Source organism: Pteropus vampyrus, unplaced genomic scaffold (genome assembly GCF_000151845.1).
Source record: "Pteropus vampyrus isolate Shadow unplaced genomic scaffold, Pvam_2.0 Scaffold193, whole genome shotgun sequence".
Lineage (NCBI taxonomy): Eukaryota > Metazoa > Chordata > Mammalia > Chiroptera > Pteropodidae > Pteropus > Pteropus vampyrus.
In genome coordinates, this window is record NW_011888974.1 from 2761731 (window position 1) to 2778091 (window position 16361).

The 16361-nt window shown below is 48.8% G+C and overlaps 2 long non-coding RNA genes and 1 pseudogene across 2 annotated transcripts in view; all 3 read left to right on the top strand.

Annotated features, from left to right (window-relative positions):
* LOC111746542 overlaps positions 1 to 722 on the top strand; it is a 2608-nt gene extending 1886 nt beyond the window's left edge. The window contains exon 2 of the long non-coding RNA XR_002783167.1: positions 425 to 722. This is a non-coding gene — a long non-coding RNA (uncharacterized LOC111746542). The remainder of the gene's footprint in view (positions 1 to 424) is intronic.
* A 10732-nt stretch (positions 723 to 11454) lies between these two features.
* LOC111746540 lies at positions 11455 to 15446 on the top strand. Its single transcript, XR_002783165.1, has 3 exons — positions 11455 to 11539; positions 13996 to 14130; positions 15260 to 15446. It is a non-coding gene; the product is annotated as an uncharacterized LOC111746540 (long non-coding RNA).
* Positions 15447 to 16242: 796 nt separating this feature from the next.
* Positions 16243 to 16361, top strand: LOC111746563 (annotated as a pseudogene).

Sequence of the window (16361 nt, forward strand, 5' to 3'; positions counted from 1 at the left end):
TGGTCCTCCCAATAAACTTATAATATGGGTATAGTTTTTATGTCCATTTTAAAGCTAAACAAACTGAGGCTTAGAGGGCAACTGGTGAGTGGCAGAGCATTTGACAGCAAGGTTGCCCTTAGGCCCCGCACTGGCTGCCTGTGGTGGCACATGGCTGTGCATTGTCTCTCCATGGTTTAATGGATAAGTTGCCACCCTAATGTAGCTGTGAGCCCCAGGCCTGGGCAAGACCCTCAGAATTTGGGGACCCTCTTGATTCCTGGCAGAAGCCAGGCAGCCTGCAAAGTGGCTCATAGAGACTTGGATCTTCTTTGGTGGGGCACCCACATCCTGAATGCTTGCTGACCACTGGAAGAGAGTAGGAAATTCAGGGCAACCTCTCTGGCCAGGAAGCTGAGAATGATGTTGTGTTCACGTTTAACAGGATGTTACCAAGAAAAAGCACCACTGGATCCTGATCCTTCTTCAGTCAGCCCCCATATATTGTGCAGCTCCCAAGCAGTTGGGCTGGGCCTTAATGCCAGGAGTTTCTTCTGCGTCTCCTGAGACCTCCGCTTTCCACCAGGAGGCCCTCGTTTCTGCAGTGACTCACTCACCTCTCTGATGGCCTCCACAGAGCTGTCCTAAGTGACTATCTCTCTGCAACTGGGACTCCTACTGCTTAGATGGAAACAAAAATAGGGGACAGTTTAAATTAATTAAAGCTCATTCTGACTATTCTATAGGCTATCTACATATTTGTATATGTGTATGTGGATGTGTGTATGTGTACACATACATGTATACATGTGCAGGCATGTATACATGTACACACTACACATGTGTGTGCGTGCACACACACCAAATGTTAACTGGAATTACTTCTGGGTCATGGAATTACTGATGACTTTTATTTTTATCTTTATGCTTTTCTATATTTTCTAAATTTTCTATAATGAGCACATAATAGCACAATTAAAAAGCAAAGCCAGCTCCCCAACCATCTGAGGCAGTGGTCATGGAAGCCTTTCTTGGGCCTGAACAGTGGCCCCACAGGGCTCTGTGTATCTTGTTCTGTCTGGGGGAGCGTGGGCAGCTGAGAGCTGTGGATGGGATGTGGGGCCCTGGGGTTGTTGGGGAGATGCATACTCAAAGGAAAGATGCAGGAGCCTTCTGGACCTTCTGGAGCATATCTATTGTTGTCTTCAAGTTATCTTGACTCTTATGGTTGACAGCTGCTCCCCAGCTGGGGTGGAAGAGAGTTAAGAGACATTAATATTCGATCAAGCAAGAAGCCCTTGCCATTGCCAAAGCTCAGGGGTGAAACTCACACTCTCTTCATCACTCCTTGTGGCCGCTGTCCCCTTTCCCACTGACTGGATGCTGACAGTTGGAGAGTGGTGAGGAGCGGGTAATGTGGGGTTCATAGCCCAGGAGACCGGCTTGGGCCCCTCACCTCCTCTGGGGTGCTCATGGCACTGCTATTTGGACGACTTGAAGTCCTGGCTTATGGGGTGCTGGACTCCCTCTGTGCCCATCAGATACCTGACTTTCCAAGGGGGCAGATTAGGGGACAGGAAAGATCAGGGACCTCTTCCAATATGCCGGTCCCAGGCTCCATTCAAGCAGTGTTGGGTGTGTCTGGCAAGTCTGGCCACCTCTGCAAAGTATGACAGCAGGGCAGAAACCGAAATGTTCATGCTCGTCATCAAGCCATTGGTGAGTGGTGTCAGATAGTCAGAGCAGTGCAGAAGGGCCTCGGGGACAGATAATCCAGTGGCTCTGTGTGGGCCTGGGAGTGTTTTAGACATGTGTAGGAGCTTTATTGGTCATCACAACCATTGGTGGGGGGACTGGCACTTGGCTGGCAGAGATGCCCATGACTCTGTAATGTGTCCAATGACCCTGCTCTGTGAGGAATGATTACTGCATCCCACACAAATTGCAAATGTCCCACTAGACATTCCTGTGGGTAAAAAACCTGTTTTTTAAAAAAAACCTTAGCCTAGAATCGAACTCTGTTTTACTAATTAACACATAGTATTTTTTTTTTTTTTTTGCACGGTTTTAACATACACTGAATCTCCCAGGAATGTAGCTATAGTGAAAACTGAGGCAAGATTGTCCTTTGTTTTGGTACAGGATTTTATCGAGGGTGTCCACTGTTTCAGACAGTCACGTTCCTGATGCAAGGCTGCTCATGGAATCTGAGTGGCCGATACACCAGCACGACGACAGGTTGCGTTTGGAAATGCCACCGTGGTGCTGAGTATATGATCAGGTGCCCCAATTCCATGGCTTCATTTTATCCTCTAGTGTAGACATGCCCAAGCCTTTACATGTTAAAATGTTGTTTGATTATAAATCACTTTTCTTTGATTTCTCCTTTACATCACAGGTTAAGGTGTTACTATGTTGCTTTATAAAATTACATGCATAGATAGGTTATATTATAGATAAACTTTAGTTCTGGAGAGATAAGATGTTACAAAGCATTTGTTACAGGAAGAGGATGCTTGGTCTTATATCGTAAGGACTACTGAGCCCTTCATTTCACGGATGGGAAAACCAGGTCCAGGAAGGCACAGTGACCCGCCAGATGTTACACCATGAATGAGCAGAACCAGGATTAGAACTCAGGTCTCCCAATTTCTGGTCCAGGTTTCTTTCTGCCCAGTCAATAGCTTTTGGCAGTCCTTCTCAGCCTCTTCTCTCATGATAGCTTCATTTTCTTTTATAAAAGTGGATGGAAGACTTTTTTTTAAACGTATGGACTTTCATTTGTAATTTAATGGAGACTTCCCCAAAAGCCAGTGAGGCCCTGGGCAGTGTGAACCCAGCAGTTTGCTTGTGTCCAGGGCCTCTCCCAGCTGTACCATCCTGTCACTCTGGCCAGATATCTCCTGGGCCAGGCTGGAGCCAGGGGGCGAGGCCAGATAACCTCCTGTGACCTCATCTAGCCCAGACACAATTTTCTCCCTTTCTAGATAGTTTTTTCAATCACCAAGTGAATCTGAGACTGTCTATTCTTTCGACGACTACCTTTCAACTCAAGTTATGGTTTTATAAATAATATATGTGGCAAGTCAGTGCTGGGGAAAGGACGTTCATTCCGCTCTGAAATATTTATGGCCCGGAGTGTCTGCTTACTTTTCTTCAGAGTCATTTTTTAGCACAGCGTGTCGGAGAGTGCGACAGCCCAGAGATCTTCAGAGACGGCAGCATGCAGAGTCCTTCCAGCCCCGCTGCTGGGCCTATCCATCCCAGAGCCGACAGAGAGATGGCAGCTCAGCTCAGGAAGTGCTCTCAAGCCCAGGCCTCCTAAATTATCTCAGGGAAGGCTCTGCACTGGTGACAAGAATCAGCACCACTGCCTTTGAAACAGACATTGCTTTCTAGTGTGCAGTTTGAATAATAACAGACACTACATCAGGATTTCTCAAATATGACTTTTGATCCTTGGGCCTTTCCTGGGATGTGTGCTTTATAGCTCTCACTTTACAGAGGGGAAACTGAGGCTCAGAAAGATTAAGGAATTTCTTGTGGTCACACCAAAACCAAGTGGGAGGCTGGATTTTTACCCAGCCTGGCTGACCCCTCATTTCAATCTTTTCTCCTCTACCAACCTGCCATCCAGCCTAGCTCATCATTCAGCTGTAGCTGGGAGACAGTGAATGGATTCCAGGTCAGTTTCCATGGCAGTGTCTGCCTGTCTGCAATGTTTGAACCGCTGGGGGCTCGGATCTGGGAACAAAAATCTGTGCCGAACAGCCAGACTTGAATCTCACACCTAAGGTGATGGATGCATTCTTGCATGTGCTGAAGTGGGTCCAGATGGAAATCTGAATTGAAGAATGATGGTGCTGGAGTCCATGGTGCATGGAGACCACAGAGCCATCTTCTCTGACTTCCCATGCTACAGGTGGGCCATTAGAACCTGACAGGGATTTGCCCAAGGCCACAGAGATAGTTGGAGCCCACTGATCACGATAGTGTCTCTTGGAATCCAGTCATCTGGTTAACCTCATCTCCTTCCCCAAACCTCTTTTCTTATAGGAAAAAAAATTGAGACTTGTAAAAGCATGAACTTGATCAGAATAACAGGAGTGGATGGGTATAGAGCTGTGTACTTCCTTGTTTTGGCTGTAGATCCTCTAGTGAGTTAAAAAATTTTGAGACTGTATGAGGACAAAATTTCTAAAGTAGCTGGACCATGGAGTAGACCGTAGTTAATAAAATATAGATTTTAATCAGTGATTGGGATTAAGTAGTGAGGACAGGAATATCTCATACTGTTTCTCCACCCGAAAGGATAATTTCCTGTAGGAAAAAGCACTTATAGTACTGATAGTTGGTGACTCCGGGTACCCTGAGGGCCAGGCTGGATCTGAGTTATTATTACTGTGACAGGTGACAGAGGATGACTATGAAATCAATAAATGACAACATTTCTGAAAAAGTCCAGCTCAACAGTTGGGCCGTCCTACCCTGGTTGCCTTTGACCTTGCTCCCCAAGCCTTGCCCTTGCCATAGGAAGCCCCATCGTGGTAGATTGTCTTTAAAGATGGCTCCTGCAATGAACCATGCTTCCTGGTATTCATGCCCTTGCATAGCCCCCTCCCTGTGAATATGGGCTGGCTTCGTGTACACCAGTAGAATGTAGTAGATGTGACTGAGTGACTTATAAGGCCACATCGGAAGAAGCTTTTGCGGTTCCCACCTGGCTATCTGGTAAGGCTTGCACTGGGGGAAGCCAGTCACCATGTTGACCAAGTCTGAATTCTCTGAGACTGCCGTATTGTGAGGAAGCCCATGCTAGCCACGTGGAGAAGTCTGGAGGGGAGAGAGATCTGGCCAGGCCCTAGCTATTTTAGTTATTGCAGCTGAGGCACCAGACATGTGAGTGAAGAAACCATCTTGGACTTCCAGCCCAGCTGAGCTTCTAGATAACTCCAGCCTCTGTGGCCACTGAACTGAAGCTACATGATGACCCTGGGCCAGAACTGCCCACCCAGCTGAACCATGAAAGAGATAATAATAAAGAAATTTAAAGCCATTATGTTTTGGGATGGCTTGTTATACAGCAATGGATAACCAGAACACCTTGCGTTGCTAATGACACTTGGGCCTGGACCAGGAGTTTAGGGCAACATGGAGTTTTCAACCTTAGCCTTCTCACAGACACAGGTTAGGCAGGTGGCCTTTCAGAGCCCAGAGAGTCAGTGTTTCCTCTGATATGGCCTCTCCACCCCAACAGAGAAGCCCCTGAGAGCATGTGCAGGGGACCTGTGGAAGGAGGGCCTCACTGCCCTTCCCTTCTGGATGGCCCTCCCTCACCTCAAGTCACTCTCAGACCTCACCTCTGGCCTTGGTTTCTGACCAGCTCCCCAAAAATGAGGACAGGAGGGCCCAGAGTGTCCCTGGGGGACCCATAATGGGTGAGAGCAGGGCTGCTTCCAGGCCCAGTGCTATGCAAACAATTAACTGGTCAGGATGAGATGAGCACAGACATCGAGCACGTCTAGACACTTGGATAGAAATTTGATATCACCGTAACAGCTAAGCTTCGATATATGAACTTGTCTCTTCGAATAAGAGATAGTATACAGTAAAACTGACTGTTGTCAATGTGTGAGGTATGTCAAATTTGACCTGAGAAGCATCCTGGTCATGTGCAGAAGGACCATGTATTGTCCAAGATGGATATCTAATTTGCAAAGCAGATTTTGAGCACGTACTGTGCCTTTATGCATCCCTTCTGGGAAGAGCCAACCCAGGGGCATTAATGCCACTGGCGAGTGCAATGTGGACTGGATCTCAGCCCCCATGTTCACTTTCCTGACACCCCAGCTGGATACATTAGTGCACTGCACTAGCTGCACAACTGTTCATGGTAGCCATGAGTGGAGGCTTGACCCTGCAGTAAAAATTTGAGCAGCCTAAACCTTTCCTTCCTCCCTGTAACTAGATCTTTCGAGGCTCAGGACTGATTTCTTGTCTCTTTAGGAGAAGAGCTGAAGGATTCTAGGATTTTGCATGTCTTTTTGTAAAACAAGCTGGTGACATCAGACTCGGGAATCAATGGCTTGACTTTTGCTTAAATGCACAAAACCTTAAATTAGGAAATTCACTTAGAACAGCGTTTTTTGAAATATCTGAGGAAGAGTCAGAAAGCTTGATGGACCCAAAGTACTAGCACTTCCAGAGGCCAGGAGCCAGATAGCTTGGGCGTGAGGTGATATCTCACTGTGGCTTTGATTTTCATTTTCCTGATGTATTTGCATTTCCCTCCAAACTGTTTTTACTTGAATAATTTAGTATAAAAACATATACTCATAGGAATCATTTTTAAACATCTGCTTGTGATAGCCATTATGCGTGAGGCTCCTATCACATAAACTCATCTTAATTTCATAATCCCAGTCAGGAAAGTGGGTGTTGTGGGCAGAATAATGCCACTGACATTGAGAGTATCTTGCATTATCCGGGTGGACCCACTGTAATCCCGGGGTCTTTTAAAGCAGAAAGGGAGGTAGGTGTTAGGGATTTAAGGATTCTATCCTGTTGGCTTTGAAGGTGAAAGGGGACCATGGGCCAAGGTATGTGGAAAGTGTGTAGAAGGAGGAAAAGATAAGGAAACAGATTCTCCCCTAAAGCCTCCAGAAAGGAACACAGCCTTGCTGACACTTTGATTTTAGCCCAGTGAGACCCGGAACTATAATAAATCTGTGCTGTTTTCAGCCACTGGATTTGTGGTAACTTGTTACAACAAGAATAGGAAATTAATACAGTGTGGTTCAGAGAGGCTTTGCAACTTGCCCAAGGACGGCACAGCGTTGAGATCCAGTCCAGGTCAGTTTGACTCCAGAGCCCTGGCATTTTGCCTCTGCTGCACACTGCCTCCTGCTGGCACTGTAGGTGGGGGTGGGAGAGGGGTGAGCTGCGGGCACTGGGTGTCTGAGGGAATGGAGAGGAGAAACACAAATGGAGGAGAGAGGGATCTGTGACCCTGTTGGCCATGGGTGGGCCTCCCCTTAAGGCCATAGCTCTGAACAAAACACCTCCTCAAGTCTTCAGGCAGCTCACTCTGACCCCAAATGAGGAAGGTTCACTGCAGGGCCAGTTTCAGAGACCAGGGCCCACCTACCAACAGGTCGATGGGTTGGCCAGTCTCTTGAAACAAGATGCCTCGTGAGAGTGGGAGGAATGCAGGTTTGAATCCCACTACGACTCGGGGAAAAAGGTGCTGACTTCCTCTGAGTCTCAGCTTCCTCATAAATAAAAGGGGATGATGATGCCTACTTTTGTATCAGGATCCTGAGGCAAGGTCCCTGCTGCCCAATCCGTGGCAGTTCCCTTTTTCCATGAATTTGTAACTTTCCCATTACTACTTAACCTCATCCTGTTCCCCTTCAGTCTTGAGCAGAATGCTTCTTTGTAACGCTCACTGAATGTCTCATAGATTCAGATACCTTCCAGGGCCAGGTTGGTTCCACAGGACCCTGGGCAGTTTGTCTTGTATTTGCCATTTGTCCTTAGTTGGCACCTTTTCCACCTTTTCCTCCACACATAAGAGCCCAGGAGATGTTCTGGTCACACAGTGGGGAAAGCTTGGGGTTCGTCCCTGATCCCTCAGAAAGAAGGCTTGTTAGAAGTCATAGAGGGTGGCTGGCCTACTTCACTAAAGGTCTCCAGTGGCAGGTCACAGGGCTCTAGGCTGGGACTGGGCCTTTTCACTCACTGGGCACCTAACAGAGAAGAACACATGGAAACCAGCTAATCAGATTTGCAGAATGTGATGACTTGCTCAGGGATTCCTGAGGATGACAGTGCCAGGCACACCCCCACAGAGGCTGGGGCATCTGGTTGAAGCTGAGTAGTTGGGGCCCACTGGGGGGACATACCACACCATTGGGTTGGTGATTTTTTTTCATCTGGGATCCTAGGGTGCCCTGCCAACATGCAGTAGTCTTTGCAAGGAGCCCACAGGCATTTCTTTATTAGGATGCACCTGAGGTCCTGAGTGATGGGAAGGCCACCTAGAATGGTGAGCTGGGCCTAGGCTGGGTTCAAGTCAGGTGCACTGGCTGGAGGCCGGGGACAAGAGAGCCCACTGCTTGTTCACAGCTGCCTCCCCTGGGTGGGGCTGTGGTCCTGCCGACTGCCCCCTGCCAGGACAACAGACAGGGAGGCGGAGCCAGTGCAGCGGCAGTCCACTCTGCTTGGACTCTGCCTGGGGGAGCTTCCCCACCCCACCAAGACCCCAGGTAAAGGGTTCCCAGTGGGGCCTTCCCTAACTACCTTGTCTTAACTTTCACCCTCTGCCCCACTCCAGACATTTTACATCCCCTCTCTCTCCTTAGCATGTACCATCATCTAACCTGTTTTATGTTTATTTCACTTGTTCCTCTTGTCTATTATGTGTCTTCCTTCATAGACTATGAGCTCCATGAAGAGAGGGTCTTTGTCCACCTTCCTCACTGAGGTGTCCCCAGCACCAAACACAAAGCCTGGTACAGGGTAGGTACTCAAGACATGTTTGTTGATTGAATGAATTAGTGAATGAGTGAGTGAGTGGATGATTGAGTGAATGAATGAAAAAGTGGATGAATGAAAGCAGTTCTTTGTAAATATGATTATCCCACTAAGGCATCAGTGAGGACTGAGGGGTTAAGGGACTTACGTTCTCACAAAGCCAGCAGTGAGGGAAGGGAGTTTTTAGGGGGTTGGCTGAGGCTGTGAGCTATGAGAAGCAGAGGAAGCCTGAGCTCTATTTCTGGCACTTCTCAGCTCTGCAGACTGGGGCAGGCAGCAACTTTTCCAGTTCTTTAATCCTCAAAATAGGGATGACAGAGGCATACAAAGCACTGAAGGGGTCCTTGGCCTCTAGAGTCTTTTGCCTATGGGTACTTGAGGTTATTTGTAGCTTGAGCTCACTGTCCATGTACTCTGTCCCAAAGGAGCAGAGGATCCAGGACCATGAGCTGGGCTTAGGTAATTGGCAGTGGGGTGTAGGGTCTGGGGCTCCTGGGGGAGGGGTTCCTAGGGAATGGGCAGAGTGAAGGGAGGAGGACCTGGAATCCCAAAGGTAAAGAAGGCTCTGGAAGGTATGGTCTCTGAAGATGGACTCTGAATGGATATAGTGTGCAGGAAGTTTAATGGGGATGCTCTTGGGATCAGCACGCAGGAGAGAGGGACAGCAGCAGGGGTGTGGGGAGAGTTGAGGTCACAACCAGACCTCATGGCTGGGGCTTGGCTTTCAAAGCCCCACACTCACCACTCACATTGGAGAACAGGCTGCCCCAGGAAAGGTCTGGGCCTCAGTCTCTGGTGGGTTGGCTCTCTTCAGCAGAGGATAATTCGTTCACCTTCTCAGCAGTTGGGGCTAATCCTTCAGACCTTAAGAGAACTTTGGGTGTGGCAGCAGAGTGTCCACTCCAGTAGGTCATTAGGACAGGGCCCAACTCAGCTGTCCTGGCTCCACTGCCCCATAGGACCCCCAACCTTTGACTTCCGTGAACTCTAGCTGTGGTCCTCCTGTTTCCTTCATCCCGGGGTCTTTTAAAGCAGAAAGGGAGGTAGGTGTTAGGGATTTAAGGATTCTATCCTGCTGGCTTTGAAGGTGAAAGGGGACCATGGGCCAAGGTATGTGGAAAGTGTGTAGAAGGAGGAAAAGATAAGGAAACAGATTCTCCCCTAAAGCCTCCACACAGCCTTGCTGACACTTTGATTTTAGCCCAGTGAGACCCGGAACTATAATAAATCTGTGCTGTTTTCAGCTACTGGATTTGTGGTAACTTGTTACAACAAGAATAGGAAATTAATACAGTGTGGTTCAGAGAGGCTTTGCAACTTGCCCAAGGATGGCACAGCGTTGAGATCCAGTCCAGGTCAGTTTGACTCCAGAGCCCTGGCATTTTGCCTCTGCTGCACACTGCCTCCTGCTGGCACTGTAGGTGGGGGTGGGAGAGGGGTGAGCTGCGGGCACTGGGTGTCTGAGGGAATGGAGAGGAGAAACACAAATGGAGGAGAGAGGGATCTGTGACCCTGTTGGCCATGGGTGGGCCTCCCCTTAAGGCCATAGCTCTGAACAAAACACTTCCTCAAGTCTTCAGGCAGCTCACTCTGACCCCAAATGAGGAAGGTTCACTGCAGGGCCAGTTTCAGAGACCAGGGCCCACCTACCAACAGGTCGATGGGTTGGCCAGTCTCTTGAAACAAGATGCCTCGTGAGAGTGGGAGGAATGCAGGTTTGAATCCCGCTAGACTCGGGAAAAAGGTGCTGACTTCCTCTGAGTCTCAGCTTCCTCATAAATAAAAGGGGATGATGATGCCTACTTTTGTATCAGGATCCTGAGGCAAGGTCCCTGCTGCCCAATCCGTGGCAGTTCCCTTTTTCCGTGAATTTGTAACTTTCCCATTACTACTTAACCTCATCCTGTTCCCCTTCAGTCTTGAGCAGAATGCTTCTTTGTAACGCTCACTGAATGTCTCATAGATTCAGATACCTTCCAGGGCCAGGTTGGTTCCACAGGACCCTGGGCAGTTTGTCTTGTATTTGCCATTTGTCCTTAGTTGGCACCTTTTCCACCTTTTCCTCCACACATAAGAGCCCAGGAGATGTTCTGGTCACACAGTGGGGAAAGCCTGGGGTTCGTCCCTGATCCCTCAGAAAGAAGGCTTGTTAGAAGTCATAGAGGGTGGCCTACTTCACTAAAGGTCTCCAGTGACAGGTCACAGGGCTCTAGGCTGGGACTGGGCCTTTTCACTCACTGGGCACCTAACAGAGAAGAACACATGGAAACCAGCTAATCAGATTTGCAGAATGTGATGACTTGCTCAGAGGTTCCTGAGGATGACAGTGCCAGGCACACCCCCACAGAGGCTGGGGCATCTGGTTGAAGCTGAGTAGTTGGGGCCCACTGGGGGGACATACCACACCACTGGGTTGGTGATTTTTTTTCATCTGGGATCCTAGGGTGCCCTGCCAACATGCAGTAGTCTTTGCAAGGAGCCCACAGGCATTTCTTTATTAGGATGCACCTGAGGTCCTGAGTGATGGGAAGGCCACCTAGAATGGTGAGCTGGGCCTAGGCAGGGTTCAAGTCAGGTGCACTGGCTGGAGGCCGGGGACAAGAGGGCCCACTGCTTGTTCACAGCTGCCTCCCCTGGGTGGGGCCATGGTCCCTGCCGACTGCCCCCTGCCCCCTGCCAGGACAACAGACAGGGAGGCGGGGCCAGTGCAGCGGCAGTCCACTCTGCTTGGACTCTGCCTGGGGGAGCTTCCCCACCCCACCAAGACCCCAGGTAAAGGGTTCCCAGTGGGGCCTTCCCTAACTACCTTGTCTTAACTTTCACCCTCTGCCCCACTCCAGACATTTTACATCCCCAATCTCTCCTTAGCATGTACCATCATCTAACCTGTTTTATGTTTATTTCACTTGTTCCTCTTGTCTATTATGTGTCTTCCTTCATAGACTATGAGCTCCATGAAGAGAGGGTCTTTGTCCACCTTCCTCACTGAGGTGTCCCCAGCACCAAACACAAAGCCTGGTACAGGGTAGGTACTCAAGACATGTTTGTTGATTGAATGAATTAGTGAATGAGTGAGTGAGTGAGTGGATGATTGAGTGAATGAATGAAAAAGTGGATGAATGAAAGCAGTTCTTTGTAAATATGATTATCCCACTAAGGCATCAGTGAGGACTGGGTGGTTAAGGGACTTACGTTCTCACAAAGCCAGCAGTGAGGGAAGGGAGTTTTTAGGGGGTTGGCTGAGGCTGTGAGCTATGAGAAGCAGAGGAAGCCTGAGCTCTATCTCTGGCACTTCTCAGCTCTGCAGACTGGGGCAGGCAGCAACTTTTCCAGTTCTTTAATCCTCAAAATAGGGATGACAGAGGCATACAAAGCACTGAAGGGGTCCTTGGCCTCTAGAGTCTTTTGCCTATGGATACTTGAGGTTATTTGTAGCTTGAGCTCACTGTCCATGTACTCTGTCCCAAAGGAGCAGAGGATCCAGGACCATGAGCTGGGCTTAGGTAATTGGCAGTGGGGTGTAGGGTCTGGGGCTCCTGGGGGAGGGGTTCCTAGGGAATGGGCAGAGTGAAGGGAGGAGGACCTGGAATCCCAAAGGTAAAGAAGGCTCTGGAAGGTATGGTCTCTGAAGATGGACTCTGAATGGAGATAGTGTGCAGGAAGTTTAATGGGGATGCTCTTGGGATCAGCACCCAGGAGAGAGGGACAGCAGCAGGGGTGTGGGGAGAGTTGAGGTCACAACCAGACCTCATGGCTGGGGCTTGGCCTTCAAAGCCCCACACTCACCACTCACATTGGAGAACAGGCTGCCCCAGGAAAGGTCTGGGCCTCAGTCTCTGGTGGGTTGGCTCTCTTCAGCAGAGGATAATTCGTTCACCTTCTCAGCAGTTGGGGCTAATCCTTCAGACCTTAAGAGAACTTTGGGTGTGGCAGCAGAGTGTCCACTCCAGTAGGTCATTAGGACAGGGCCCAACTCAGCTGTCCTGGCTCCACTGCCCCATAGGACCCCCAACCTTTGACTTCCGTGAACTCTAGCTGTGGTCCTCCTGTTTCCTTCCCATTTTTCCTCTCCCCACCCTCAGCCTCTCTTAGTGGCCTCTCCAGGGCCCCAGGTCCTCACCCAGAACCACTTAGGAAGAGCAGCAGGGGCTGGGGGGAGTGTGGGAGAGTGGAGGAGAAGGGAGAGGCCAAGAGCCACAAAGTGGAAAAGTTCATTCAAGTCAATGGCAGAGAGTATGGCCAAGGAACAATGAGCGGGTCTGGACCCCAGGCCTCCCAGCTCTGCTGCCTGCCTGCTGTGTGGTCTGGGGAAATCCTCCTTCCCCTCTGATCTTGCACAGTGGGGGCTTGGGTGCTGGAGAGCATCAGAGGAGATGTGGATGAGAAAGAGCAAGGCTACATGTAGACAGGCTCAGCGCGTGTGCACACTGTGTGTGTGTGTGGGAGCCAGCCTTCACCCAGGCTGTGTTGTTGGAGGTTGCACCTTGAAGTCCTGCCTCTGAGTGGGGTGAGCCAGCCTCCTTCCTTAGAGACATCGAGGGGGTGCTGGGGTGGCCCTCAGGGTGGGAGATGTTGGTCCCCCTTACCCCACTGTTGAAGCCTGTGGAAGATTCTTGACTGAGGGCCAGTGGGTAAATATATAGCTGGAGAGCTTTGTCACAGCCAAGTCCAGGAGACAAAACCATGTGTCCCCCCAAGGCCTGTACAGCCAATCCAATCTGGTGAAAATAGCAATTATGGGCTGTGTTATTAAGGCTGCAGGATTTTAATTAACAATGGAATTACCTGGTAGTGGGACCTGGGGAGGGACGAGATAATGATGGGTTGCTGAAAGGGCATCTGGGCTGTTTTTTCAGCCTCTCTCAGCCCCTGCTAGGCCTTGGGAGGCGGTGAAGTCAGCCTTTCAGTCACTAATGAGGAGTGTTTGTGGCAGCTCAGAGCCAGGTTGGCCATAGGTGAGGGTGGGTTGTGTTCCTACCTTCCACCCCAGAGTTGCAAGGTCTAGGTGCAGTGGAGATGGTGGGCTCAGATATCAGTGTTGGCAGGCAGGGCCAAGACGGGGAGCCCAGCAGAAGCCAGGGCGCCCCCAGCTACAAGGCCTATTAGGAAGGAGGCTCTTCTCCCCACTTGGGCCTCCAACCAGGCCCCCAGAATCTCCTCAGGCCTCTTCTGTGGTGGATATCCAGGTACCATCCCATATGCAAGTTAACAAGTATCCTGATTGCATTCAAGTTTCAAAACCAATAAATTTGAGGTCATGGTTTTCAAACTCTTTTTTTTCTGCCTCAGTAACCTTGTTTCAAATGAAACCTTACCAGGAAGGCAAATGAACACAGCAGAAGCAGGCTTGTCAAGGCCAATGGGGGTGGGGGTCTAAACCCCTCCCCCCTTTCCCACTCGTGGCAACAAACAGCCTCTGAGATTAGTTCAGATAAATGCAATTTCTCTCCCATCTCTGGCACCTTCCCCTTCTCTATCCAGCACCCGACCGGTTCAGACAGTGGACCCAGACCTTCAGGACTGGACAGAACAAGGCGGGAGCTGAATTTCTGCCATATAAGAAGATTGTGACCCAGGAAGAACTCACTGAAAAGAGTTTTCTGACTGACGCTGGAGGTAATAAGGGCAGGCTCAGGATCCAGACTGCCTGGGTCCAAGTCTCAGCTCTGCTGTAGGCTTGTGGGTGATGTTGGCTAAGTTACTACACTTTGTCTCAGTTTCCTCAGTTGTGAAATGAGTGTGAGGCTGGACTCTGAGACCTCTCCTCAAAAGTCAGTGTCACCTTATAGAATGTTCTGGAACTCCTGTGAGGAATAAGAGTCCACATGGGCCAATCCCTGAGAACTGGGCTTGTTGGGTATTAAGTAGTCAGGAAGTGTTTTCTGTGACTGCCCAGGAGTTAAATGTCCTTCTTGGACCATCCAGCTCAGAGTCGTTTGATAGAGCCCATGTGTCTCTTGCCCAGAGGATGTTAGGGGCCAGGAAGGAAGCCCTCAGATGGAGGCATTTAAATCCTACCTCTACATGACCTACATGACCTTCGACAAGACACTTGCCCTCTGAACTCACCTCTGGAGGGCTGTGGGAGGGTGAAATGAGATGACATGCCTAATCCAATGGGCCATTCCCCGTCTGCATCGTACTGTACTTCTCGGCAGCATTTGACAAGCTGACGTCTCTCCTCCTGGAAGCATGTTCTCCACTTGGCCTCTGTGACCCTACATTCTTCTTCTCTCCATGGGCTGCTCCTCAGCAACTCCTGTGTGGGAAGGATGGACAGACGTTAGAACCTGGTATTGTCTGGGTGGACAGACTGTTCTTTCAGCTCCTCCTGGGCAGTCTGGGTAGATGCATCATTTTCTTAGTTTTTCAATTGTGAACAGATCTTTCTTTTGCCTCATCCTCTGAGGTCTGGATCTGGTACTTGATTGTCTCTTAAGTTCAACTATGACATTCCTGCTGTCAAGCAGCTATCTGGGTCCGACTCATAATCAATGCTCAATAAAAGTTTATTAAATGATCAACAAGAGAAGGAGAATAGGGTCAGATAGCTCCGAGGACCTTTATTATCCACATAAACTTGAATTCCATGGGGATAACTAGAAATGGTGACTGGAACCAGGTGTCACCACACTTTGGTCCAGTACTATTATAAGAATACAAACAGCAGTAACTCATTGTTTGCTAAGCACTTTTACATTATTCTACTGGTCCTCTGAGTTGGTATTTTCTTTCTATTTTATAGATGAAGATTCTGAAGCATAGAGATGTAGACCAGTTGCTCAAGCACCCCCACTCCTGGAGATGTACTTAAAGAAATGGACAAATTATTGAGTAGATACTTGCGGTACTGGATAAAAGATTATATACAGTCAATCTTCATTATTTGCAGGTTCCGTATTTGTGAATTTACCTACTCAGTAAAATTTGTAATCCTAAAGTTAATATTCATGGTACTTTCTCTGTCATAAGTATACATTTGCAGATTGGTGAAATTTTTCATTTGCCTATTGTGCACATTCCCAGCTGAGGTTGAACAAAGCTGCACTCTGTCTTCTTCTTTCAGCTGTCATTCAGAGAAGACCAGAGGATGGAGATGGCAGGCACAACGCAGTGTAGTGTAAGAAGTTCCAGCTCTAGGACCAATTAGATGGGGTTTGAATCCCAACTCTGGCACCTGTTAGTGGGGCAGCCCCGAGCAAGTCAATTAACACATTTGAACTTCATTTGATCTTTTTTAAAATATAGAAAATAGAATCTACCAAGATGAATTGTTTTTAGGATTTACAATTATAACGTGTAGGAATGGGGTGTGTGTGTGTGTGTGTGTGTGTGTGTGTGTGTGTGTGTGTGCGCGCGCGCGCGCGCGCGCATGCGTGTGCATATTGCTCCTAAGAGCAATATTTCAGTATTCACTCAGTGCGTGTGGCAAGTTTATAGAACTTGACTACCATGAATGATGCAAATTGACTGTACACAAAAAAGAGGATGAAGGAATTTTGGAAAGTGATACTAAGAGATGGGGAGCAGGAGGAGCTTGAAGCTAGTAGAGTATTGCTGTCTATGACACCAGAAACTCTCAGGTTAACAACTTGTATCCTCAAACAATCCTCACAAATTTCCAAGGAGAATGAGCAGCTCACAGTCAAAAATCACAAAAACCATAGAGAATAAAAGTACCATGAGTGAGAGCCAGCAGAAAAAACATATATCAAAAATGAACCCGCAAACTACAGCCATGCCACCCTGAACACGCCCGATCTCGTCTGATCTTGGAAGCTAAGCAGGGTTGGGCCTGGTTAGTACTTGGACGGAATACCACCTATGAATATTGGGTGCTGTAGGCT